This window comes from Sorex araneus, chromosome 2 (genome assembly GCF_027595985.1).
Source record: "Sorex araneus isolate mSorAra2 chromosome 2, mSorAra2.pri, whole genome shotgun sequence".
Taxonomy (NCBI): Eukaryota; Metazoa; Chordata; class Mammalia; order Eulipotyphla; family Soricidae; genus Sorex; species Sorex araneus.
In genome coordinates, this window is record NC_073303.1 from 326945268 (window position 1) to 326972110 (window position 26843).

The window sequence follows — 26843 nt, forward strand, 5'->3', positions numbered from 1 at the left end:
GTCAGCGCCTTAGGGCCGTCTGCGGGTAAGGGGTGTGTGTGTGTGTGTGTGTCTGTGTGTGTGTTGGGGGAGAGGGTCAGAGCTGTGGGACCGTCTGCTTGCGGGGCTCAGCGCCCTGGGGCCGTCTGCGGGCAGGGTGTGTGTGTGTGTGTGTGTGTGTGTGTGTGCGCGCGCGCGCGTGTGTATGTTGGGGGGAGGGTCAGCTGTGGGACCGTCTGAGAGCGGGGGTCAGCGCCCTGGGACCCTCTGCGGGCGCGCTGGAAGGTGAGCGTCCTGGAGCCCGTCTGCGGACAGGGGTCAGCGCCCGGGGGCCCGTCTGGGCGGGGGTGGGGGCCCCAGAGCCCGGGTGCAGACGGGGCGTCGCGGGGAGCCCCGGGTACGGGCGGGAGTCAGCGCCCGGGGGCCCGTCTGGGCGGGGGTGGGCGCCCCAGAGCCCGGGTGCGGACGGGGCGTCGCGGGGAGCCCCGGGGCCCGGGTACGGGCGGGGGTCAGCGCCCGGGGGCCCGTCTGGGCGGGGGTGGGCGCCCCAGAGCCCGGGTGCGGACGGGGCGTTGCGGGGAGCCCCGGGGCCCGGGTGCGGGCGGGGGTCAGCGCCCGGGGGCCCGTCTGGGGCGGGGTGGGCGCCCCGGGGCCCGGCTGCGGGCGGGGCGTCGCGGGGAGCCCCGAGGACCGGCGGGTGCGCGGGGGTGGGCGCGGCGGGCGCGGGCCGGGGCCGGCCCCCAGCGAGGCAGGTGCGGCGGGAGCATGCGCCGCGCCCCCACCCGCGGGCAGCGCGGGCAGCGCGGCCGGATCGTCGGCGCGGGCGGGCGGCTCGCACGGGGTAAGGGCGCCGCGTCGCTGCCGTCCGGCTCGGCTCTTTCTCTTTCTCTCTCGCCGCCGTCCCCCGCTCCAGGCGCGGCCCCTCCGCTCGCGCACTTCGGACGGGCGCGACGCGGCCCCCGCGCACGGTCCCAGGGCGTCCAGGGCCGCGGGCCGAGGCCGGGCCAGCGCTCGGCGGGCCGCTCGCGGGGTCGCCGCGGCGTGCGGGGACCGGCCTGGCCTGAGCCTCTGGCCCCCCGCCGCGCCCCCGCCCCCGCCCTCCCCGCGTTCCCGCCCCCGCCCTGCCCCCCGCGGGGCCGCACTCCAGGGCGGTCCCCCCTGGGGCCCCCGCACCGCGCCCGGGTCGCCAAGATCGCGGCAGCGCGGCCGCCCGCTCCGGCACCTCCGCGGAGTTAGCGGCTACCGGGGTAGCTCCGAGTCCCCGAGGAAGCCCCGTAGCGTGTTGCTGCATTTCACGCGTCTCCCTGCGCTGGAGGGACCTTCTGAGTCACCCATCCGCGTGCCTCGATGCGGAGGGAGGACGCGCAGTCAGCCTCTAAGGGACCAGCCCTTAGGCCCCTTCCTCAGTTCCGGGAGGCTTTTAGGGCCCCCTGTGACTCGCCAGTCGCACCATCCCATAGATGCCACTTTGGGTGTCAGGCCGCAGCAGAAATACATGGAACCGGTCTGCTGGGGGTTTCCTGTTCAGTTACCTCTGAAAGCTACAGGAATGGTGACAGGACGGAATCTGTCCTAATTTTGCAGGGGCAGAGTGGGTGGAGGTGCTTGGGCTACTGCACCAGACCATGCACAGGACTTATTCCTGACTCAGGACTCAGGAAATCGTTCCTGGAAGTGCTCAGAGTGTTCAGGGTGTTATCAGAGAACTGGATAACACATGTGCAAGGCAAGTCTTTACCTCCAGTATTATCTCACCAGCCTGAATTTCGTTTTGATGCTAGATAAGATCAAGACTTTGCGTTTAGCTCTTTATTCCTTAAGATACCCTAGCATTGGAAGAAAGGCTGGAAAGGAGAGATTTTCATAGCATCCAAGTGGATTGGTCTCTGCCATACTCACTTGGTGTGTGAGTATGGATTGTGGAAGTTGAGTTTAAAAACTGCTAATTACAATCTCAGATTATCAAAGAGCTTGATGAGTATGTTACAGACAGCCTTTGACTGAAATTGTTTACTTAGCACCTTGCTGGACATTATTGGGGTCTAAAATATACTTTGCCTTTACAGTGAGCTCTCAGTCTGTTTTCTAAATGAGTGTGTTGTTGGCAAAAGACAGAATGAAAGTTAAGGAAATATCTTAAAGTTCATCAGAATAAGTATAGGTGACCATGCATCTGTTTCATTGTGTTGACAGTGGTGTTCGTATCATGAAGTATTATATCTAATTTATCTTTACTTTTCTTAAAAGTTTTTCAGTTGTCATATGAACACTAGACTATGTAGCTGCATACATTCATGTAGGCAAACATTAAAAGCTTGAGTTTTAGCATGATGGAGAAACAAAGCAGGCAAACCACGCCACACACTTCTAACCCACTTTTGAGCAAAACCGATAAAGTTTGAGATGAAAAGTTTTTAAAAAGTGCCAGTGGTATGAAACAGCAATTCGAGAGCTTGACAAGATCATTTTCCTGCAGTGACAAGAACTGAAGAGTTGGGCTTCTGTGGAGTCTTGAGGAATGGGTGCTGTGCAGATCCACAAGGGGAGTTTAATAGTGACACCTGAAAAACTTTGCCGGCCTAGGAGGGAGGAAGGCATTTTATGATGCCTTTAAAAGGATGACTATGGGGACTGGAGCAATAGCACAGCGGGTAAGGCATTTGCCTTGCACGTGTGGCAGACCTGGGTTCCATTCCCAGCATCCTATATGGTCCCCTGCGCACTGCCGGGGACCTGTGAGTTGCCGGATGTGACCTCCCCCCCAAAAAAAAGCATGATTATGATTTGCTTAGATTTAAGAAGGCTGATCATTTATAGTGCCTGCACTGGAGGGCTTGGTCTTACATGCTCTCCCGACTCTACCTGGAAAGCTCTTGCCAAACTGGAAACCTGTTTTGTGTTCTCCATGATTCTTACTCAGTGAAGTATATTTCAATCGTCTGTGAACGTACCTCTGATCAGAGTTACTTCCCTTGGCTTCCTCTTTCTCTGGTTACTAAAGTTCACATGTAAGAACACGTATTTTTTTTTCTCATGGCCCAGAGGGCGGTTTGCTTGCACACAGTTGCTTGCATCAGTCTACCGAGACTCAGTCTCCATCACTGCTTTTGGTCCCCTGAGCCCTGCCAGGAAAATCCCTGAGCACATTTTGGTGTGCCCCCATATGTATTTATTATATTATTCTTTAAAATTGAGATAACATAGGGGCCAGAGAGACAGTACAGTGGACAGGGTGCTTGCCTTGCATGTGGATGACTGGGTTTGATCTCTGGCACCCTGTATGGTCCCCCCAGCCCATCAGGAATGATTCCTGAATGCAGAGCCAGGACTAAGCACAGGACAGGCGCAAGAATCAGTTTGGTGGGTTGGGAGCATGGCAGACAATAAAATATTGAGAGACATTGAAGCAGTGGGGGCGGAGAAAGAAACTGATGTTGGGCCAACTAGGAACTACTGAGCCGTCATGAGGGTGACAATAAAAAGTGTGAGATGCGGTGAAATGTATAGGTCCACGCAGAAGATATTTCCATGACCATGGGACTACTTCTGGTATGGGAAACCAAGAACTGGCTGGATGGGGAGGAAAGGCAGGGTTTGCTATGACAGGGATGCAGTGAGGGCCAAATAGGGCACCATATATTAAATCTGGCTAGATAGAGGGCAAAGAACTTCAGTGTGACATATTGGCAGTGATTTGCCTGCTGTCTGAGCTATATCGATCCCTTCCTTTCATTTGAATGGTATTTTATATATGCAAAACATTTCTGCCTTTACCATTGGTAAATGTATTCTGAACATATTTCATTATAGAAACATATTTCCAAGTGGATGAAGCTAGGTAGGACCATTAAGAAACCAATGAACCATTCACATAGAAGTCATGTGCATATATATGTTATATATATATACACACACATATACATATTCTGTACATAAGTAAAAGAAAACTAAAACAATGCACTATAATGGGGTGAATTTTATTCCCATGCATAAAATCATCTTTTGCTTAAGCATTTACACTACCTTTGTTTTTATAATAGTACCTTAGGAAAACATTTATTCATATTTTGTTTTGCAAATGCAGTTTTTCCACAGTAGTAGTGGGAAAGGGAAATCTTTATTTTGAGCCCATCAGAGCCATCACTGAGTTCTCAGGCTTGTGTGTACCTTTGGGGAAAAGGTCACTACAGTAAAACTTCTGCTCATTGTCAGTATCTGAACCTTTCTTCTGAATTTTGTATTAAAATCATACGAGAAGCATTGCTTTAATGAAGTGAGACAGTTGTGAAGATATATTTCTTCTGAAGATGAATATTAACTGATAAACATCTATTCACTGCTACAATTAATAAGTGATCAACATGTTGTTTGGAAAGTATCAGGCAGGGGACATGGATGGTACACACATCTTTGTCAGCTGGTTAGAGAGGTTGTCTTTAACATGAGAGACAGATGAGCAGTACAACTTTTATACAATGTTTTGGTATATAAGTTATTTTGATAGCATTGAAGATTATGTTAGATTTTTAGGTCATTGTTGCTTTATGCTGTTTTATTATTTTGTTGTTGTTTTTAATTTAATTTTATTTTTATAAAGTTGTTCACAGTAGTTCATTACAGATAATATTCAAACATCAATTCCACCACTGTGCACCTTCCCACCACCATAAGGGAAAAGTGTGTGAAAATTGTTGCATTTCATCCTGGAGCCATTTAAGCCTTTGTATAAGAGATTACAAACACATATGTTAAACCCAAACAAATGTGCGCTACTTCTGGTACGTCAGTGGGCTGGAGTATAAGGGCTCCCTTGGTCACAAATGCAGCCGTGTGCCCAAGGACTTCCTGTGTCGCTCTCTTTTGGGAGATTTATTTCATAGTCTCTGGATCTTGGCTGTTGATGAGAGTATATGGTGCTGGGGACAGTTTGTTGGTATTACTGCCAAGTTACTGGAAAACTGGAGCTGGGGGGAGGAGCCCAGTCCTGTTCTAAGCAGCTTGGAGATCTCAGTCATGGGTCCCACATACCTGGTTTTTCTGCAGGTTCCCCCATAGGTGAGGCTCATCTGAGCCTGTGAAGAGCGGCCTTGAGCATGGCTGTGTGGTTTGGGTTCTGGAGGATTTTGGCTGCCAGGGTTCCGCTGGGGCAGGGAGGGAAACTCACTCTGTTCCCCTCCAAGTTTCCCAGGTGAAGATAGCCTAGCATGGGGTCATGACGTTCTATTATTATTTTATTATTATTTGGCCTTTGGACCAGACCCAGCAGTGATAAGGACTTACTCATAACTCTGTGCTCAGGGATCATTCTTGGCGTTGAATGGGGGAGCATATGGGATGCTGGAGATCAAACGTAGGTCAGCCTTATTCAAGGCAAGTGCCCTATCTGCTGTACGATCTCTGCAGCCCCCATGTACTTAGTTTTTAAAGGGGTATGGTGAACTATGAAAACTAAGAAAATTTTTTGCTACACATATACTTCCGTGTGTATAGAGTTGACTAATACAGACCTAACTCTTGCCTTTATGGGGCAGATGGTCTAGGGAGCAGATTTATTTTAAGTGAGAATGCCCTCCCCCTGTTAGCCCCCCCTCCCCCATTTAAATGTCTAAGGACAAACTATATTACAAGAAAGACTAGTAAGGATATTAAGGTGTGTTTGTGGTTCATGAAAGGCCACTGAGAATGAGTCGTTGCTAGTCAGGTTGCTAGGAGAGCAAGATGCATTCCAGGCGAGGGGAGTACCTGTGTGAAGGCTGGAGAGTAAGGTACACCATGGGGAGGCAGGGAAGGAGAGGGCCCTGGGTGGCAGAGGGATGGGGGGGGGCAGGGGGACACAATGTGAAGACCCCTGAAGGCTGTGTCAAGGACCCTGCATTTATTTATCACCGTAGCAGGCTTTGTAGCCCGAGCAAGGGTGTGCCGTGATGTCTTCTATCGGGAGAGTGCCACTCAGAGTACTCGCAGCCCTCTGCAGAGTACTCGCAGAGTACTGCAGAGTACTGCAGAGTACTCACAGAAGGGAGACTCGTTAGGATAGTACTGCAGGGGTCCTGGTGGAAGACTGGTGCTTGGAACTGGGCAGAGGGTGTGGGGCTACTAGATGCGCTTCTTAAATACCTTGGAGGTAGAATTTATAGTGTTGCTGAAGGGGGAGAGAGCACGAGAAAGGATGGAATCCAAGATCATTCCTCTGATCGTTATCATGAGAAACTGGGTATATTTTTTGTTGATGGGAAAGTTGAGTTAAAGAGACACAATATTTTTCCTTTGATCACTTTTTCCTATATCAAACCTCAGGGCAGGGGGCAGAGAGTAGTATGAGGAAGGAACTTGTCTCACATGCAGTCGCATGCTTGCAGTTGACCCTAGTTCAATACCTGGCACCACATATGGTCCCTACAGCATTTTCAGGAGTGACCCATGAAAGTACAAGCCAGGAGTAAATCCTGTGGTTTTCCGGGTGGGGCCCCCCAAACCAAACCCAAACCAAAAACCCTCTGGCATGAGATATTTTGAAGGTGTGATATATCAGTGTGACATGATTCGTGTCAAACTCCTGATATTGTGGTAGGCATATTATTCTGACAAACCGTGGGATTTGTTTCCTTCTATTGTTCGTGTGTGTGTGTGTGTGTGTGTGCTGCTTGCTCACACCCAGTGGACCTCCTTTTCGATAGCCAGTCAGTACAAATGGACACATCAGGAGCCTTTATGGGAACATTTTTAGTCCTGACCAGGAAGGTCTAATATTACTGAATGTGCTGCACAGACCATTTATTACTTCGTTTCCTCTACCACACGATGTACCAACACTGATCTTAACTTTAGGAGCTTCTTTGAGTTTTCGAAAACCTCTAGCCCTGAAGTTATGAACCATTACGTACTCCTTACCATTCTTTCTCCACTTTCCCTTTTCTTCTCTGGGGATGGCGGAAGGCAGTTTCCTAGTAGTGCTCAGAGACTCCCTAGGCTACTCCTGTGAATTCTTGCCTCTCAACATGGTGGTGCAGTGTTTGCTCTGAGAATATAGTATTGTTGGGTCCTATAGTGCTGGTGATTACCTGGTAAGTCCATGGTACTTGGCGTCTCCAGAGCAGATCCACTTGCATGGGGGACAATGTGATGCCAGGGATCCAACCACATCAGCCACTCGAAAGGCTTAGAGGACCATATGCCAGGCAGGGATTTCCCAGGAGTCTCCAAGGCAAGTGTCTTACTCCTGTACTTTCTCACTGGTCCTATTCCTGCTTTTAAGGCATCTCCATAGCGTTTTCTGTTGTAGATTGTCCTAGTGTGTATTCCCAGCAGGACTGGCATCCCTTTCTCTTCATATCTTGTGATTCCTCCTTTTATGAATAAATAAGTTTGAATGTGTAAAGAGAACAGCCAAGGAAGCAGGTAATAAGAATTTTTCCCTGATTTCACATTTATTTTTTCCACCTTTGAAAACTGAGTAGCTCATAATACTTGTCTATTAGGATAAAAACTTTAAGTGCAAGAAGAAGAGGAAAATCTATTTTCTTGCATCGTGGATCACAGGGAATACTGGGTACTGTGGCAAACTAGGAATGTTATTTTGGTCTGAAGTGGATAACTAATGTTGAAGAAAGGAAGACTCAAGCTAGAAATACTTGTTTTAAAATATGTGACATCTGACAACTGGCTCAAACTTTTTGGGACCCTGCTAAGGTAAACAGAATGTATTTGCTGACCAGTTGCAGTTCTTTGGCTGCTCTTTTACAGCCTCTGGCTTGTGGGGTCGAATCTATAATGAGGTGAATGAACTTTCCTTTTAATCAGGTTGTTTGTCTCGCTCATCATGCATGCCTTTCTTACTTATCATGATGGAGAACATAAGCAAACATTAGCTTTTTATTCCACTGATTCCTGCCCATTTAAGGCTGACTTCATTAAATTTGGGAGTGAGATGTGTACAGACAGGCTTTTGCCTGTATTCTGGAAGATACATATCAGTGCTAGCAAAGCTGGGATGGAGCTCAGAGTTTGTGAAGCTTTTATTCAGATTTTTTTGTTTGTTAAAGGACCACAGCTTGTGATGTTCAGGGGCTGATCTTGGCTCTGTGCTCAGGGATCACTCCTGTCAGTGCATAGGAGACTATGTGATGCAGGGATGGAACCAGTGTTGCTTGCATGCAAGGCAACCTCCTGGACTATCTCTCTGATCCTTTATTCATATTTATGTCAATGTTTTTTTCCCACATATTCCTATTGTAGTAGAGTTTGTGTAAATTTATGTAAGTTGGCTGTGAAGAGGAGAGTGAGGGAGAATGGGGAGCTGTGAAGAGTGCAGTTCTGTGACTTCCTGTTTCGTGTGATCAGGCGAGGCAGTGTCTTCTCTAGCTGAGAGTTCCTTCTTGCACATTTGGTCTCCTTGTTTTGGTGTTGGTGAATTTTCCTGCTCCAAGAAGCTCGGAAATTTCTCTGAAATGGATTATAACCTTCTTCTGTCCATGTGCTTTCCTGCCACCATGTGCTTTTGTTCGCTGAGTAGATCCTTAGATCTCAGTGTTTCCCAGAGAACTTTGACGTTAATAAAGATTTGTTCATCACATCTTTCTAAAGCCTAAATGTTGCCTGATACACGTTAGATGCAAAGAAAGTATAGATTGAATGATTGAATCATCCAGGTTCATTCAGGCAAAAGCGCCACAAAAATCCCTGCCACTTTGGTATTCTGTGTGGAACCAGATAAGGCTTTGGGTTTGAAAATGTTTGTAGTGACCTTTCAGCTCCTCAGTAGATTGTTACTGTGGCCACATATCAATGAAAATATAAAGGTTCATCTGTTTTTGCTTTACGGCAATGAATAGCGTTTAATTCCCAATCATTACACAATTTAGTCCTTGTCCTAGATGTTAGGAAAATGAATTATTGGAAATGTCAGAATAGTGCATTCAAATATTTTCTTTCTGCATTCAATTTCTGAGAATTTCTAGAGTTCCCTAGCCCTTTACTTTCTCTTCTAAAATTTTGAGCTTGCTGTAATTTTATTTCCAGAATATATGGACTTTATTTACTTTTTTGTTTAGACTTTGGACCACACCTGCCTGTGCTCAGGGCTTACTCTTGACTCAGGACTTCTGGCAGGGTTCCGGGGACCATATTTGGCACCAGGAATCAAACCTGGTTGGCTGTATGCAAGGCAAGCACTTACTTCTCTATCCTCAACAGGGGCTTTTGAATGGTAGCTTACCACAGTAGGAACTGTTAAGACCAACATACCAAGAATTTGAAAAGTCTTGACAAACAGAGGAGAGCATACTTTTTCGGTTGGAAATTGGAAAAATTCCATGCTATGGGTGATTTCCTAGTTCTATAAAGGACCATGAAATTGTTTCATTTGTTTTGTTGATTGAATGTCACAGAAATTTGATACTTTAAAAAAGATAATAGAGGAAATAAAGGTGCTGTATTCTGTATCCCATTTAAACTAGCAGCTGCCAATTAGCATCTGTCCTGTAAATAATAAGGAAGTGTTGCTAATTCTAGCTGTTGCCATCTTTGGGTGAATGAAGATACCCAACCGTTTTGTTGCAGTTGATCCTTGGTAATCTTTGGGGCCACTTAATTTTTCTTTTGTGAGGGCAAGTAGAAAATCATTGTCAGTCGTCAGTCTTTCCTAAACCTACTCACATCTGTGTCCAAAAATAAAAAAAAAAGACAAAACAAAACCAAAAAAACACTGTCTATTGATGTAGAGTACATTTTGGAAGAAAGTGGATGTGAATGATACAGTTATCCATTAATCACTAATATTATTCACAAGGTGTTAGTTTAGTAGGCATTTTTAAGACTGAACGTTTAGGGTTGGTAGGTCCATGAAGGTGCTAGGCAATGGTATGTTTCAGAGTAGGTTTTACTTTAAGTTTTGTTTCTGTCCAAATAAGTTGACCCTTAAGTTTCTAGAACTTTCAGTTCAGAGGATGAGAAAGTCTGATGTAGGCTAACTCTGGCTTGTGAAGTAGCTTCTGTTGTGTCATAGTTAGGAAATTACACTCAGTGATCATTATTACTATTTTTTTTTTTGCTGAATTTTAGGGAGCATAGTAGAATTGTGTAACTCTGGTATTTTCAGTCTGTCTTGTTTTTGTCGGGTGGTGGAGCAAGATGGAGATTAGGCTGCACCTAGTTGTGCTCAGGGCTGACGTCTGCCTCTGTGCTCATAGATCTTCCCTGGTGGTGCTTAGATCAATCTCTAGTCATTTACATGCAGAGTAAGCATCCTACTGGCCTTAGTATCTTTCTTGACCTTTAATATCTAACTTAAACAGATAATTTTAAAGGTTCAGCGGGACTATCCTGTGCTTTTAGGATACTACACTAGATGTCTTAAAGCTTCTTCTCTCTATTAGTTGTGACAGCTAAATACATGGCCAGACATTAACCAGTGCCTCTGAAGAATTAGAGAGGGCAAAAATTCCCAAGCTACTCAATCAGTCTAATAACTTTTGAATATTCAGTTGTATGTGTTAAAGGTCAAAAGTCATTCAGAATGCAAATTAAAATGCACATTAATTTGAAAGAATTCGCTATTACTCTAAATGAACTTTTCTTGTGTAAAAAGATAGTTCAGAGTCAGTGGTCTGTGTTGATTCTGTCTTACATCACTAGCTAAATACAAATGCCAATTGTCATCGAACTGTAGCAAAAAATTATTATTAGTATTTTGAAAGCTATTGCATAGTAATTGAGATTTTTACCACAGTGACAAGTTAGGCAAATCCAATTACTTGGTATTGAGGCCTGGGTGCTTAGGGCTCTCTGCTCGTTATGCCCCAGATATGTTTCTGCTAGTAGTGAGGAGGGTCGTTCCGGTCACCTGTACTTGTCGGAAGGCCTCTCTGGTGCCGATGCCCCAACAAAAACCCAGTGAAAGGCCTCATTTGCTTGTGTTTATCCGCATGAGGCAGAGTGGAGCTGTGTTTTACCTCTTTCCCCTTCAGCCCCAGTTGGTGCAGCTTTCTATTCTACTCCAATAATGTTTGTTTTCATAGCCAATATTTGCTATGACACTGTGTTTCGTAGATTATCAAGTTCCCATTTGGAGTATCAGTCCTATTTGGGGCTGAGGATGTGGTTTAGTCCTCCAGAATGTGTTTTGTATATAGGAGAGTCTGGGCTTGGCTTCTCACATGTCAAACAAATGGAAATTAAAAAAAAAGAATATAATTTTTAAAAACCTGATTTTTATAGTGCAGTTTGTTTAAATTTTTAAATTTAATATTTATTTTTTGGTACATATATATGTGGAAATTAAGAAGTTAATATAAATATCTGATAGGAATTTTTTTTTATTATGAAAGCATTTATTTAATGTTGACTTTCACCTGCAATGTGCCAGGCTGGAACATGTAAGGGAAACAGGAGGGACCCACACACACTGGTGCTGATCCTGCCCTCAGAAAGTTGGAATGCAATGGAGATGCAGATTCAAGTTTTCTTTTTGTCATTTAAAGAAAGACGTGAGGCTTTATCCATGTATTTTAAAAATTGACAGCACTTTTGCTGGGGGTGTGGAGTTGCTCCCAGTAGTGTTCGGGGAGCCCTGGCCCACTCTCCACAGCACTGGGCCAGGAGGTGCTGCACTTCCTCACAGACATGCTGGGGCCCCCTGGGCCACACCTGGTGACATGGTTCTTCGGACTGCACTCACGTTCCCGTATAGGTAAAGCAAGTGCTCCTGACCTCTGAGGTGCCTTCACGGCCCCTCCACACCATCTTGGAGTACTGCTTGCATACCAGGCATTGGCTCTTTGCTTAGGAAATACCCAGAATAAAGTTGAGAGATGGAGGGTGTATGCTAATGGAGAGACCCTCCGGTTCGACTGGAGAGGCAGGGAAATTAGCAGTGCTTATGCTGATGGAGTGAGCATGTTTCCTAAGGGAGAGATGGAGGTGGGAGAGGGAAAGGAGAGGAGAGGAGAGAGAGGGGGGAGGAAGAGAGGAGAGAGAGAGAGAAAGCGAGAGAGAGAGAGGAAGGAGGGGAGAGAGAGAGAGAAAGAGAGAGAGGTCATAGCATTGTCAAGTTCAAAATTGACAAAGCTTATTCTGCCTCACAGATGGTACGTAGAAGCTGACTGTGCAGCCTGGCACAGGGGCAGGGCTAAGCTACTCCACGCTAGTTCTTGCCTTTGTCAGCTAGACCACACAGCACTCACTCCAGAGACCATCCATCACAGACAGAAGAAAGAGCTCACCCATGAAGAGATGTTATGTGGTTGTCTTGTTTCTATTGTTTATGTGGCCGCTGTGACATGCGGCATAAAAGAGGAGAGTTCATTTTCAGAAACTGAAAATTCTGTGTCTTTATCTTTGAGCATTTTAATTGAGTGTTATATTTCAAGTACAGTTTGCCTAAACTTTAACTGTGTGTATGTGTGTGTCTATGTCCTTTTGTATGAAAATGGAAAAAGTTCTTCAAACTTTCCACAAGTAGTTAAGTCATTGAAAATGTTAGTTAAAACTGAAAATAAGAATAATAATTTTCATTTTGAGATGATTTAATTGATTCACTTTTAAATTGTTCTAATTTTTATCTAGGCACTTTGAAGTTTTCTACTGTGAAATAAATACATAGGTCTCTTTTGCAGCCATTCTGAGGATGACATTTCCCCATTGGAATCTTTCTTCTGGAACTAAAAATGAAGAAATCTTTGAATTAGACTTTATGATGTTGAGCTTTTTGTTTTGTTCCATTCTCTAGAATTTGAACCTGCTCACCCCTCCCCACCTGTCGCCAGCCCTGAGTGTATTTTGTAAATACATAAAATAAACATCGAAATGAGTGACATGGGATGCACTGTAACCTGTATTCTTTCTTCACATTTTAATTGAAGGTTATGTATAAAAAATCTAAGAATGTTCATAAATGTTTATAAATGGATCTAGGTATTTGCAGCATTGTCAACCATTGATGCATATATTATACCATCTCCTAGAATTCTGAAATGAAATAAATAAGTGACCTGTGCATGCTATCAAGGAAGTCAATAGAATATGCATACATAATACAACTGAAAACTAAACCAGTTTCTTAACTAAAATAAAGTTTTAAAAAGTCTTGACATGATGGTGATAGAAGACAGAGGAATAGTTGGCTCCTTGTAACTGCGCGTAGGCAGATTCACTGTGAAAGGGCCTTTTAAACACGCTGATGGGGTGTTGGGGTATGTCACCAAAGTGGAGTCTGAGCGGCCGAGACTTAATAATGCAGCTCCTGACATGGTAGACGATATTTGCTAATGCTCTGCTGGAAGCAAAGTAAAATCCTTATTTTAAGCAAAATTGAATTTCTGGAAATACAGCAATATTTAAACCCTTAAAAATTAATTTTTCAGATGGACTCTCACTTTCAAAAAGTGAGTTTTTTTGGGTCTCCTTTTCTTTTTTGAAAATTTCATGTAACAGGTAAAAGATGTCAATATGGGACTTACCCATATATAGCTTGGCTGTACTATATTATACTGAACCTTATTTGCAAACATTTTCCCCCACCTCACTTATACTTTATATTCATCTTGTAAACTATCTTCTTGCATGGTGTATTTGTTCTTTTGGGTACTTTTTATGATTTGGGGTGAGAGAGTGATTGTATGATTGGATGAGAGTGATTATTTTTCTTTTTTTTTAGTGGAGAGAGAATTTGGGGAGTCATGTATGGCTCTGCTCAGGGCTTACCTACCCCTGACTCTGTACTCAGGATCATGCCTTGTGGTGCTCAGGGACCACATGTGGTGCCAGGGATTGAACTTGGGTTGATTTGTGCAAGGCAAATGCCTTGCCTGCTGAACAATCTCTCTGGCCCGAGCCCCGTAATATTTAATGCTTAAGCAAAATGTATGAAACAGAATAGACGACAATTCCCTCAAAGTATTATTTTAATGGTACTTGACTACTAAGCAAAAGAAAGATATGTAACTTGAATCTATAGGGCTGTTTATTAATGGTCTTGTAAGGACTAAATGTATGTGCCTATGCTGATATATAACACATCTCCACACTTGCTCTCATATATGATGGTTTCGGATGTTTGAGTGTGTAATTATTGCTGTCAGTGAGCGATATGAAGGCATATTCAATTTAAGCTCACCTTTCGTGCTCACCTTTCGTGTTTAAAGGGCAAGGTATGTTTTCTTATGAAGTCTTTTTTTTTAATTGCTGCCAACCACAGGTGAGAATTGCTTATATAGCTCACCAGGCAATTTAAAGTTAAAGCTTTGTTTTAGCCCGAGAGTAATAGAGGACATTTCAGTCTTAGCTTAAAAAAGTGGATTATGAGGAAAGTATGAGAGTGTAACTGGAGTGGATTTGTGACTTTGGGATGACTACTGTCTGCATTGAGGATAGAAAATGCATTCAAAGCTGGGTGACTCTCTGAACCTGTCTAGATTAGAGTCTTAGGAAGTGTGTCTTGAGGTGAGGGGGCAGTAATTCATTATCCTGATTACTGCATATATCTACTTTGGTTGTTTACAAAAATCAAAATCACAGATTTGTACATTTTTTTGGTGTCATCTATGTCCTCTCTGTCACTTATTTTTATTTCTCATGGAGTTGCACACTCTCTGGTCTAAGTAGAAAGGCTCTTAGGAAAAGCACATTCAGTGGGTTACCAGCTAATAATGAATTTTCACTTACACTGCATGTAAAGGAAGCAGAAAAATTGTAATAAGTGGTTAAAGGCCCACTGAGTTTTGGAAGGTTTATTGTAGTCAATTTTTGATATACTTACTTAATGTGAAGGAATTTCTCAGGGTGATGGTATAGCACCTTCCTACCCTGTCTCTCTCCCTGGATCTCCCTCACTCCTTGCCTCCTTTTCCCATCCTGTGCTCGGGAGTGAGTCCAGACCCTCATTGTTAGCACTTGCTTTGCCACTGAGCTGTATTCCTGCTTCTCCAATTACTTTCTAGCACTATCTCAGGTGTATTTATTTTTTTGTTTATTTGTTTGGCTTTGGCTCTTGGGCCATGCCTGGGGATGCTCAGGGCTTTCTCCTCATTCTACACAGAGGGATCACTCCATGTGGTACTCAGGGGACTGTATGGGGTTCCAGGAACCAAATCTGGGTAGTCTGTGTACAGGCAAGTGCCCTACCTGCTGTACTATGGTTTTGGCACCCAGTTTCAGGTGTGTTTTTAAAGTGTGTTTGCCATTTTTTCAGCATTTTCGGTGGTGACATCTTTTATTTCTAATTGAATCTCTGTGCGATACAGTTACAAAGGATGACATCTTTTAAATGTACTGATAATGCCTTACAGTGATTTCTTAAGATAAGAGTTACTGGTGGAGCTTAATTCCTAGCCAGAGGTTTATTTGGTTATTCCCTTTTCCCATTGTTGTTGTCGAGAGGACTAGGGTCCTCTTGACATGTGCATGTGTGGCTTTGGTGCTCACATAGTCATGATGATACCGAGTTACGGTGTTTGTATACAATTTGGTTGTAGTGTTCATGGGAGTCACTTGGTGCTCACACATGAACTCACTAGGGGTTGTACCTCCTGCCAGTGATGCTTACAGGTTTTTATGTGGCAGTGATCACATCTCTTTATTTATAAGATGCCTGTTTTTGTTTTTATTTAAACTTCTTTGACTTAAAACATGATTTGCATGTCTGTTACTCAGAAGTACTAAAGTGATTTTACTAGGGAACTAAAAAGACGATTCTTATTCTGAATATTGCAGAGTATAATATAAGGAAAATTCACAGTGTCTTAGATTCACTGAATAAAATTTATTAATTCTCCATTTTAGCTTAAAAATAAGTTAAGGGTTGTTCTAAGAGCTAAAAGAGTTAAGCCTGACATTTTGCTTTTGAGAGCATGGCAACTGCTGAACTTTCTTTACTAAATTATATCCAGTCAGTTAGATAAAAATGCCTTGGGAGAAGGGCCACAGAGAAATCTCAAAGGTCGGTGTGCTTGCTTTGCATGGGGGAGGCCTGACTCCAGCCCCAGCTCCTGGGCTCTCTTAGGCACCGCAGGGAGCGACTCTCAGTGGCCCCTGGAGACCTCTAGGTATGCCTCCTTCCACAGTGAATTGGAAAGAGGGGTTAAGGGATTCAACTAATATGTCGTAAAAACAAACAACAGCAACAAAACCTTAAAGAAAAGCACAACCCAAAGAACAAGGACATGTGCAGGTAGGTGGCGCGCTTTCTTTCTTCTGTTTATTTTTTTTAAACGTTTTTAATTGAATCACTGTGAGATAGACCCTTACAAAGCTGTTCATGATTGGATTCCAGTCATACAGTATTGCAGTACTCATCCCTCCACCAGTGTACAGCACCAGTGTCCCCAGGTGCCCTCCCATCACCCCCACCCCCTGTCTGCCTCTGTGGCAGGCGCTTTTCTTCTCTCTCTCTCTCTTTCTCTCTCTCTCTCTCTCTCTCTCTCTCTCTCTCTCTCTCTCTCTCTCTCTCTTTCTCTCTCTCCCTCCTTTTGGGCATTATGGTTTGCAATATTGATCCCTTTACCTACTTTTAACCCTCAGATCTTGTCCAGCATGATCATTCCCAGCTATTATTGTCATAGCGATCTCTTCTTCTGTTTAAAGGTTTGACTTGGTGTAATTGAAATACAGAGTTTTCACGTGACCCTGCTAATGTTCAGCCATACCGAAGACCAATAGACGAAGTGTATTTGAAACACCTTGAAGTGCAGATTCAGCACTGGTGTGGTTTTGAAGCATATCTTCCCCCTCACAAGCAGAGAGTGACTGTCTGTTGGGGGCTGGAGTCATTTTTAGGTTCAAAGTAGGCCTTGGGGTCCGGGCCCTCAGTGTATTACCTGAGTGACTGGGAGTGAGACGGGGGAGCCGTGGCCTTGCAGCGGGACAGTAGTGGTAAACGTTTAGCTGCTCCTTCCATTGCAGGTGGCTTCTTGTGAGCCAGCTGCACCATGGACATGTGCAGAGCCTGTGATGTGTTGCTGATGGGAGTTTGAGTGCTTTGATGCCACGTCTCATCTTCTTTCCCCTCACCTGGAGCTAAAGTCCAAGTCCATTTAAAAACATGTGTGTAATTTCCAGGTTTTAAGTAGTGTGAGGCACACTTAAGACATCTGCAGGCCCAGATCTGCAGGCCGAGACAAACTGCACTTGCATGGAGAGGAGGGTGTCGGGCAGAAAATACTCCACAGAGGCGAGATCCGGGTCTTTGCCCGCTGCTGTTTTGACGCTGATGAAGTGTGACATGATGCCCAGCTAGTCCTGGCCCAGGATGTGACTCTCCACTCAGTACCTGTCCGCAGGGAGAGGATAATATCAGGACTCTGAACTCCACACTCTTGTTCCAACCCGTCCCAGCATATTTCATGACAGTTAGAACAAAATTTCCCCTTCCTGTCTACTCAACTCTCAGCACTTGGCATTGAAGCAGAGGTTCACAGATTTGGCCTGTTTCATTTATCAATTAAAATTTATGTGCACTTGTAGATAGTGGCCAACTTTTAATTTCCTATGAGTGGACAAACACGCCAGCTACCACTTACAACCTCATCCTAAGATCAATGTAAGAGAAAATGTGTGGGAAGAAAATAGTCTCAGAACAGTGGATTTTTATTTCCAATAAAGTACAGATGGAAATCTTTAGGAAATACGCAGAAGAAATGAAATTATTGAGATGTGACAAATTTAAACACTTTAAAAATTTTTTCTTCTCATGCTATCATGTGATATCTTTGTCTTGTATTGGTTGAAATTCTTTATATGAGTCTTTCCATGTGGGATGTTTTGAGTGATAGTTGAAGTAATGATTAGATGTCCACTTTTTCGGGTACTTTTGGTTTTTATTTTTATTTTATTTTTTTAAATGTTTTTATTGAATCACGGTGAGATAGATTCTTTTTTTTTTTTTTCTTTTTGGGTCACACCCGGTGATGCTCAGGGGTTACTCCTGGCTCTACACTCAGGAATTACTCCTGGCGGTGCTCAGGGGGCCATATGGGATGCTGGGATTCGAACCCAGGTCAGCCGCGTGCAAGGCAAACGCCCTACCCACTGTGCTATCACTCCAGCCCCCTGTTTTTTATTTTATCTTATTTTATTTTAAATTGGAAAGAGCCAGTTACACAGAGATACTGACAAAAAAGGAAAAGCAGTAAAGTGTGGTTGCTTAGCTTGTTGTTCTTGGTATCATAGTGGGACTATGGTATTTAAAACAAAATACTGCATTCTCTTGTTTTATTTATTTATTTGGCCATACCTTGCGGTACTCAGAGTTTACTCTTGGCTCTGTGCTCGGGGAGAGTTCCTGGCAGGGCTGGGGGCCCTGGGGATCGAATATGTGTCAGCCCTGTCGACTGCTGTCTAATCCTTTCCTCTGGCATTTGCATTGCAGAGCTCAGAGGTGTGACAAGCATGTGGTGGTTTGGATTTCCTGGTGATGAAGTTTGTAGATACAACCTTGGTCCTAATTAATTTTGCCTCCCTTTGAGCTACACCTCAAGACATCTCTCTCTTCCTGTGGCATCTTGATTCATCTGGGCCCCTGGATCTGTTTCTGGTGGGGCAGTGTGAGGGGCCCAGTGGTGCTTGGTGGCCACTGGGACCAAACCTGGCTATCCTTGGGGTGCAGGGGATGCATGTGGTGCTGGCATGGAGCTTGAGCCTTGCACATGCTAGTCATGCCCTGTACTTGAGCCATATTCCTAGCCCCAGGGGGAAATAATTTCAATGCCAGGAATAAAACACAGGACCTCATCCATGTGAAGTATGTGCTGTATTGCTCAGGCCACATCTCAGCTCTTGTACAAGCCTAGTTCACCTACCTCTGCTTCCTCTGGCAAAAAATGGGGATGACAGTAGGGTTGTTGTGAAAATTAAAAGACAATTTCCAGTATACAACATACAGAGTATTGTCCACAGAGCTATTTTAAATTACTGTCAGAAGTTGATCGCAGGTTGTTACAAAGACTTTCTTATTGCTCTGAATGTGCAGTATGCTTAGTTACACACTGCAGAAATATATGAATATTCCCCCAAGGAATAAGTCAATAGGAGCTGAGAAACATGTTCTTTTCTCGGGCAAGGTTTCTGTTGGCCTCTGCCTGTCAGTCTCAGAAATATTTTTTTACCAATAACGATTATAGACTGCTTCCTTGTCAGTGCAGCTTACCTAGAAATGCAAACTCTCCAGAACCTGACCCTGAAAGGGTCAAATTGAACTTTAAGTGGAGCAAGAGGCACCAATAAGCGCTGAGCAGGTAAATAGTGGCAGATGAGGTGCCTCGTAGAGAAGGATGGGCTTGGACCGTGCCATCCTTCTGGTTTCTTGTTGTGCCTACATCTCTTGGGGCTAAATTAGAAAAACAATTTAAAGGAAAACTGATTATATTAAACTCAGAGCCATGCAGTGTAGATCCAAGTCCTGAGCAATTTCCAACACTGACCAGGTACTTCTCAGCTGGCCTTTGTATTATCTATGTGCTGCAAGTAAATTCTTACGCATTGTGTTAAAGATACTCAATGAATTGTGTATTTTTATTTTTTGATGTCAATAATTTCTTTTATTATTTTTTTATTATTGAATCACCATGTGATATAGTTACAAGCTTTCTTGTTTGAGTTTTAGTCATACAATGATCAAATACCCATCCCCCAACCAGTGTGCATTCTCTACCACCAATGTCCCCAGTATAACCCCCCTTACCAAGCCTGCCCCTGCCTCCATGGCAGGCTATTTCCCCCATACTCTCTCTCTACTTTGGGGCATTATGGTCTGCCATAGAGATACTGAGAGCTTATCATGTTTGGTCCTTTATTTACTTTCAGCACACATCCCTCATGCTGAAGGATTCCTCCAGCCATCATTGACTAAGTGATCCCTTCTTTGTTTTTTTCTTTTTTGGATCACACCCGGCGATGCACAGGGGTTACTCCTGGCTTTGCACTCAGGAATTACCCCTGGAGGTGCTCAGGGGACCATATGGGATGCTGGGAATCGAACCCGGGTCGGCCGCGTGCAAGGCAAATGCCCTACCCACTGTGCTATTGCTCCAGCCCCCAGTGATCCCTTCTTTATTCCAGCTGCCTTCTACCCCAGCTCATGAGGCAGGCTTCCAACTATGGGGCAGTATTCCTGGTCCTTGTGTCTACTGACCGTTGGTGTCTGTCTCATATTATGTTATTTTATATGAATTGTGTATTTTCTCAAAAGAAAGTTTGAATCTTCATTTAGGAGTTAATTTCTCACTACTAAATAATTGATTATTAAAAATTCAGGATGCCAGCAATCTTAATTTACTTTAATATAAAATTTGTGTTCTTATATTTTTGGTTAATATGGATTATATATATTTAAAGCCCAGATGAAGAACAATCTTTATTAATATGCATGATATGTCATTTCTAGTACCAGAAGTACTGGATTTCATGTGTTGGTCCTGCCAATGCTTTAAAAGATTTTGGAAGAGCCCAAGAGATAGTACATGGAGCCAACCATGGTTTTATCCTTGTCACTATATATGATCCCCCTAGCACCAGCAGGAGTGATCCCTGAGTGCAGAGCCAGGTGTAAGCCCTGAGCACCACTGGGTGTGGCAAAAACCAAACAAACAAACAAACCCCTCCGCCCCCCAAAGTAACACCCAAAAGAAAAAAAAATAGGAAAAGAAATATTTAGAGAAGAGATGATTTTTCAGTGTGTTATATATTTTTATTGTTGCACCTACATCTCTTGGGGCTGTTAGAAAAATAATTAAGAGGAAAACTAATTATACACTACCCATTTAATATATTTAGTTTTTTTTACAGAACAAACACGAATTCTTACAGTGTTTAATTATGATTTGACTTCTCCCAAAGTGAAATTTGCCTCAGCTTTTTAAATGCTACTACTAATCATAATTTTTAAAGATCTGTGATTAAAATGAATACACTAAACACGTTGCAGTGCATAGTTTTGGCTCTGAGAACAGTAAATAGAGCACTTAAGTACACATGTCACGAGTTTTGTGTTAGACATAACACTTTATTAATTTCACGTGTTCTAAAAGAAAAGAGAAATTCCTCTGACCCTTAACCAGGCGAATTGACCTCTTTGCTCTGTGTATATCATCACCGTGCACACATGTTTTACTTCCTCTTTAGATGTCAAGGGAGCGTGCGGCAGCTGTTTGGGCATCTTTGCCCGAATAAGGAAGGGAAACATTTATTGAGATTCGTGAAAAGCTGTATATGGTTAATAGAAATAAGCTGTCACACTTGTTGTCCTGGAGGCTCCCAAGGACTGCTGGGTGTGGAGGCTGCTGAGCGCCCCTGGCAAGGTGGGATTTCTGTTTTGGTGGCACTTGCTTGGAATCAATTGAAATCTTTATGAATTAGGTAAATGTAATGGCATCGTTTCAAAAGAAATCATCCCACATCTGGTGTGTAATACTTAGGTTCTTTATGCCACCAGGAATTGTTAGTACCTAGTGTGTCTGAGACACTATTTCAGGGCATTTGATATTAACTAATTCTATACATATTTTGGTATTTAATAATATGAATACTAATGATAGCAACATTTTATTAAGTTAGTATTCTTAAAGGTGGTGAATGTTAAGGAACTGGGAACAGATAAGGCAGGGTAAAAAGTACAGAGCATGCTGGGTAGTCAGACACTAACCTCGGTGAGAAGGTGACATTTGAGGACAGAGGATGTTGTTCAGGAAGAGGTTCTCAGAGATGGGGGACACCAAGAAGAATACTCTGAGGTCCAACGGTGTGGGCCATACCTGCAGATGGTATAGGCAAGTAGGCCGACCTTTGAGGAGAGGGACACTGAGATTGGGGAAGTGGCGGACAGGGAGGATGAGTATGAAGACTGGTTTTGTCGAGGTGGAGAACAGCTTGGGCCAAGGGTGATATTGATGGACTAGGTCTTTAGGCTGTTGCTTTGAGTGGAGACCATGGACTTTAGGAGACCCGCTAGGGAGGCTTTAAAAATCACGAGAGGGGAAGATGATGCGCCTCTCACTGGGACTGGTAGCAGTGGAAGGGGTGAGCAGGGGCTGGATTCTGGGTGTATTATGAAGGAGGAGTCCGCGGCTGTGGACGAGGAAGAGTCCATCCTCGAGCTATGGCCTTTGTCATATGGAGCTGGTAAGAGTCCCAGCCTGAAATGAAGAAGGCAGGTGATTGACAGTAGTGAACCGGGAATGTGTAAAGCTCACAGAACAAGTTTGGTTCATGGTCGATCCTCAAATATTATTTATCCTTAGCATTTGTAGTAATTGAGTGCTTTCATCAGTTTTGTTGCCAGCATATCCTTTTAATGTTCTCTATGAGAACTACCAGTTGTTGGTCTAACCCCTGTAAATATATATCCTTGGGCTTCTTATCGGAGCGGTCTTTGCGCTTCGTTGGAGAAGGAGCCCTAGTGCTGGACTTCTTATTATTTTCTTTGACTCCTAGCAAGCTCTTCTTTTTCATTCCTGATAAATCCATCCTCCCCTTCTGAGGTGTTGCAGCAGCAATGAAGGCCTCACTTATCTGAACTCTCACTTCTACCTCGGGTTTGAGAAACGGTCCCTACTCGATTGCAAGTCACGCCAAAGTGCTGCATCTTTCCGCCGCTGCCACTCCTCCCGCTCTCCTCAGCCGCTGGGTCTCTCTTAAAAGCAAGCTCTCAGAAGAGAGTGATGCAGAGAGTCTCTTGCCCGCACGCCTGACTGTCTTCCCCGGGGCCCCTCGGAGGGGATGGGCTCCAGCTTCCCTCCCCGCCCCAAGCAGAGCTCCCAGGGCCAAAGACCACCGGAACCTAGCTACAGCCATGCTGGAGGCCCCTCTCCACACGTTCGGACAGGCCTCATGCATGAAGTACCGGCAGAGGCATCCAGGTGTGTGCAATCCCATCAGTGGCCAACATCCAGAGAGAGACTTAAAAGCGAGCTCCCAGAAGCTATCGTGTAGCCTACTTCTCCCCTGGGATAAACTAGCAAGCTTCTTAGAGTTTCCTGTCCACATGGGACAGCCTTGCAAGCTTCCCATGGTGTATTCATATGCTAAATCCAGTAACAAGCTGGATCTCATTTCCCTGACCCTGAAAGAGCCCCCAGTGCAACATCGTTGGGAGGGCCGAGTTGAGATAGACTTCTAAGATCTCAGGGAAAGGACGAAATGAGAGGTTACTGAGCCCACTCGAGAAATTGAAGATTAACGGGATTTTGTGATCGTGATCGTGATATATATGTGTGTGTGTGTGTGTGTGTGTGTATTTACACATGTAAGTGCATTACTCATTTCACTAACTCATTAGAACTTCTTAAATCTAATCTCAGAAAATTTCTAGTATATAAAACACTATTATTGTTATTATCTACAGTCACCATGCTGTCATTTAGGTTTTCAGTAATTACCTTAAAACTGAAGTGTGGCATGTGAGAAAGATAGTACAGTGATAAAGCACCTGCCTTGCATGTGACTGACCCTGGTTCTATTTCCCGCACCACATGTAGTTCCCAAGCACAACCCTGAACACAGAGCCAAGAGTAGTGCCTGAGTCCTTCCAGATGTGGCTCCCAAACCCAACTCCTACCAGCCCTCAACATACAGAACCTAAAAACTTACATGTGCACCCTTTGATCTGGATCTCCACCTTCCCTCACCCCCCACTCGATGGCAGCTATCATTCTTCACTCTGTTACTTGAAGTCTGACTTTAGTTTTCTTTCTTTTCACTAATGAGATCACATGATCCTGATCTTTCTACGTCTGGCTTATTGCATTAAGTACATTATCTTCTATGTTCATCCAGGTTCTCTAAAATGGAAATATGAGGGGCTGGAGTGATAGCACAGCGGGTAGGGCGTTTGCCTTGCACGCGGCCGACCCAGGTTCGAATCCCAGCATCCCATATGGTCCCCTGAGCACCGCCAGGAGTAATTCCTGAGTGTAGAACCAGGAGTAACCCCTGTGCATCGCCGGGTGTGACGCAAAAAAAAATAAAATGGAAATATGATCTCATTTTTTGAAAAATTAAATACTATATATTAATTGTACATGAATTTAGTGTACTATTACATAGCCACACAGACACACACCATTCTTTCATGGTCATTAGACAGGCTGTTTCATAATTTCACTATTTTGCTGCAGCGAAAAAAGATATATTTTTGAGATCACAATTTTCTTTTATTCAGATAAATATCCAGAAGTGGAGTTACTGAATCCTATGGTGGGTCTCTTTTTACTTTTTGCATCATACTGTCTTCCTCTGTGGTGATTTCAATTTCCATTCCCACCCACAGTGCAGAGTTCTCTTTTCTTTACCTCCTTGCCAGCATTTAGTATCTCCTATCTCCTTGATACTGACTGTCAAACAGGTTTTTCATTGTGGTTTTGATTTGCGTTTTTCTAATAGCTGGCGATACAGAGCATATACTTGTTGGTCTTGTTGGTCATTTGTATATTTCTTTTTTTCCTTTTTGGGTCACACCTGGCAGTGCACAGGGATTACTCCTGGCTCATGCACTCAGGAATTACTCCTGGTGTTTGGGAGACCATATGGGATGCTGGGAATCGAAACTGGGCCAGCTGCGTGCACAGCAAATGCCCTATCCTCTGTGCTATCACTGCAGCCCCTCACTTGTATATCTTTTTTGAATAATATTTCTAGTTCCATTGCCATTGTAAAATTGTAAAATTAAGTTGTATGAGTTTTCTATATGTTTGGATTGATCCTTGAGCATATGTATGGCTCACAAATATATTGCTTCACTCTATTTCTTTTCATTTTTATGGATTTGCTTTTCATTTTTGGGCCACACCTGGTGGTGCTCAGGGTTACTCCTAACTCTGCACTAAGAAATCAAAATCATTTCTGGTGGGGTTCAGGAGATCCCACCTTCTCTTTCTCCCTCTCCTTCCTTCTCTTTCTCCCTCTCCACTACCTCCTCCTCAGCTTGCCCCTCTCTCTTTCTTAGCCTATGGAAACTATAGTTTCAGGTAGCACTATAGCACTGTAGCACTGTTGTCTGTCCCGTTGTTCATCGATTTGCTCGAGTGGGCACCAGTAGCGTCTCCATTGTGAGACTTGTTGTTACTGTTTTTGGCATATCGAATATGCCACAGGCAGTTTGCCAGGCTCGGTAGCTTGCTGGGCTCTCCGAGAGGGGCAGAGGAATCGAACCCGGCTCAACCGAATGCAAGGCAAAATGCCCTACCCGCTGTGCTATCACTCCAGTCTATAGTTTCAGATATAACATTTAAATGCTTAATTCATTTTTGATATTTTTATGAGTGGTGTTAGTATTAATCTTATGCACATCCAACTTTCCCAGCACTACTTAACTGTAGACTGCGTTTAGTACATTGAGCAGTCTTGGCATTTGTAAAATATATATATATGTATATATATGTATGTATATATATAAACTAATACATGTGATTATATAGCATAACATGTATAACATGCATATACTATATATAGAAATATTATATATGCATTTCCCTGATAACTCATACATATGAATGAATTTATTGATGACCACATATACATGGGTTTACTTCTGGACTCAATTCTATTTCTTTTTTTGGGGGGAGGGGGCACACCCAGTGTGTGGGCTTAGTCCTGACTCTTTGCTAGGATCACTGTTGGTGCGGTTCCAGGGATCAGACTTCAGCTGCATGTGAGGCCCCCACTGGCTCTGGGCTCTGGTCTCAGTTTTGTTTTATTGGTCTGTGTCTCTGGTTTTTTGTGGGTATTGTGCTGTTTTGATTACTGTAGATTTTATAATACAGCTTGAAATCAGCAATTGATTCCTCTTGAATTGTTTTTCTCAGGGTTTCTTTGATTCTTTAGAGTTTTCTGTGGTTCAGTTTGAATTGTGAGAAAAAGAAAGGACTCTTGAGAGGTATTGCAAGTGAATTTACAGGTGGCTGTTGATAGTACTGACATTTTAGCAATAGTTTTGCAACCAATGAGTATGAAATACCATAGAATTTCTTAGCATCTTCAATTTCTTTTATCATTGTCATATAGTTTTCAGAATATTTTTTACTTCCTCAGTTAAATTTATCTCTAAATGACATTTAGAGATAACAATAACATTTTGTTTCTGATGTTATTGTAAATTTAATCACATTCTTATTTGTTGCTTCTGTTATATACAAAATTTTTAGATATATCCAACGCATGGCCGAGCCTGGCAAGCTCCCCATGGCATATTCGATATGCCAAATACAGTAACAATAACTAATCTCATTCCCCTGAGCCTGAAAGAGCCTCCGATATGGCACCGTTTGGAAGGACGAGTAAGGAGAGGCTGCTAAAGTCTCAGGACTGGGATGAATGGAGAGTTACTGGTTCCCGCTCGAGCAAATAAATGAACAATGGGATGACAGTGACACGGTTTGGATACGGTTATATCCAAATAATCAATGTCAAGGATAGTATCCAGGAGCTAGGAGATTTCAGCTTCAGTTTCAGGTCTCAAATTTGTCCTTAATCTATTTTTAATAGATTTTTATATATCATAATAGGAGTTTAGTTTACCTCTTCAGATGGCTATCTTTATTTTTCTTAACACCAGTGACTTCAGAGATACTCATCCCTTGTCCCTTTGTATATTCTTGTACCTTTTTAAAATTTTTGATAATTATTTGGTTTTATATGCATGTGTTTATTTCTACACTATTCTTTTCCAAAAATACATGGTTATATTTTTATATCAGTACCATATAGTTAAGAAATTTCTATAACTTTGTAATGTAGTTTGAAATTGGGATGTATAATGCCTCTAGATATTTTCTATTTTCTTTTTTCCTTTAAATTTAATTATTATTATTTTAAAAATGCAACCATTGGTGCTGGGGCTCTGGCTTGGTGATTCTCTGACCCAGTTATTATGGCTTATGCCCTCT

General features: G+C 43.5%; 1 protein-coding gene across 1 annotated transcript in view; it reads left to right on the plus strand.

Annotated features, from left to right (window-relative positions):
- The first annotated feature begins 713 nt into the window (after positions 1-713).
- Positions 714-26843, plus strand: part of L3MBTL4 (L3MBTL histone methyl-lysine binding protein 4) — a 487327-nt gene continuing 461197 nt past the window's right edge. The window contains exon 1 of the mRNA XM_055125658.1: positions 714-820. The gene's annotated coding sequence lies outside the window, so the exon portion shown is untranslated. The remainder of the gene's footprint in view (positions 821-26843) is intronic.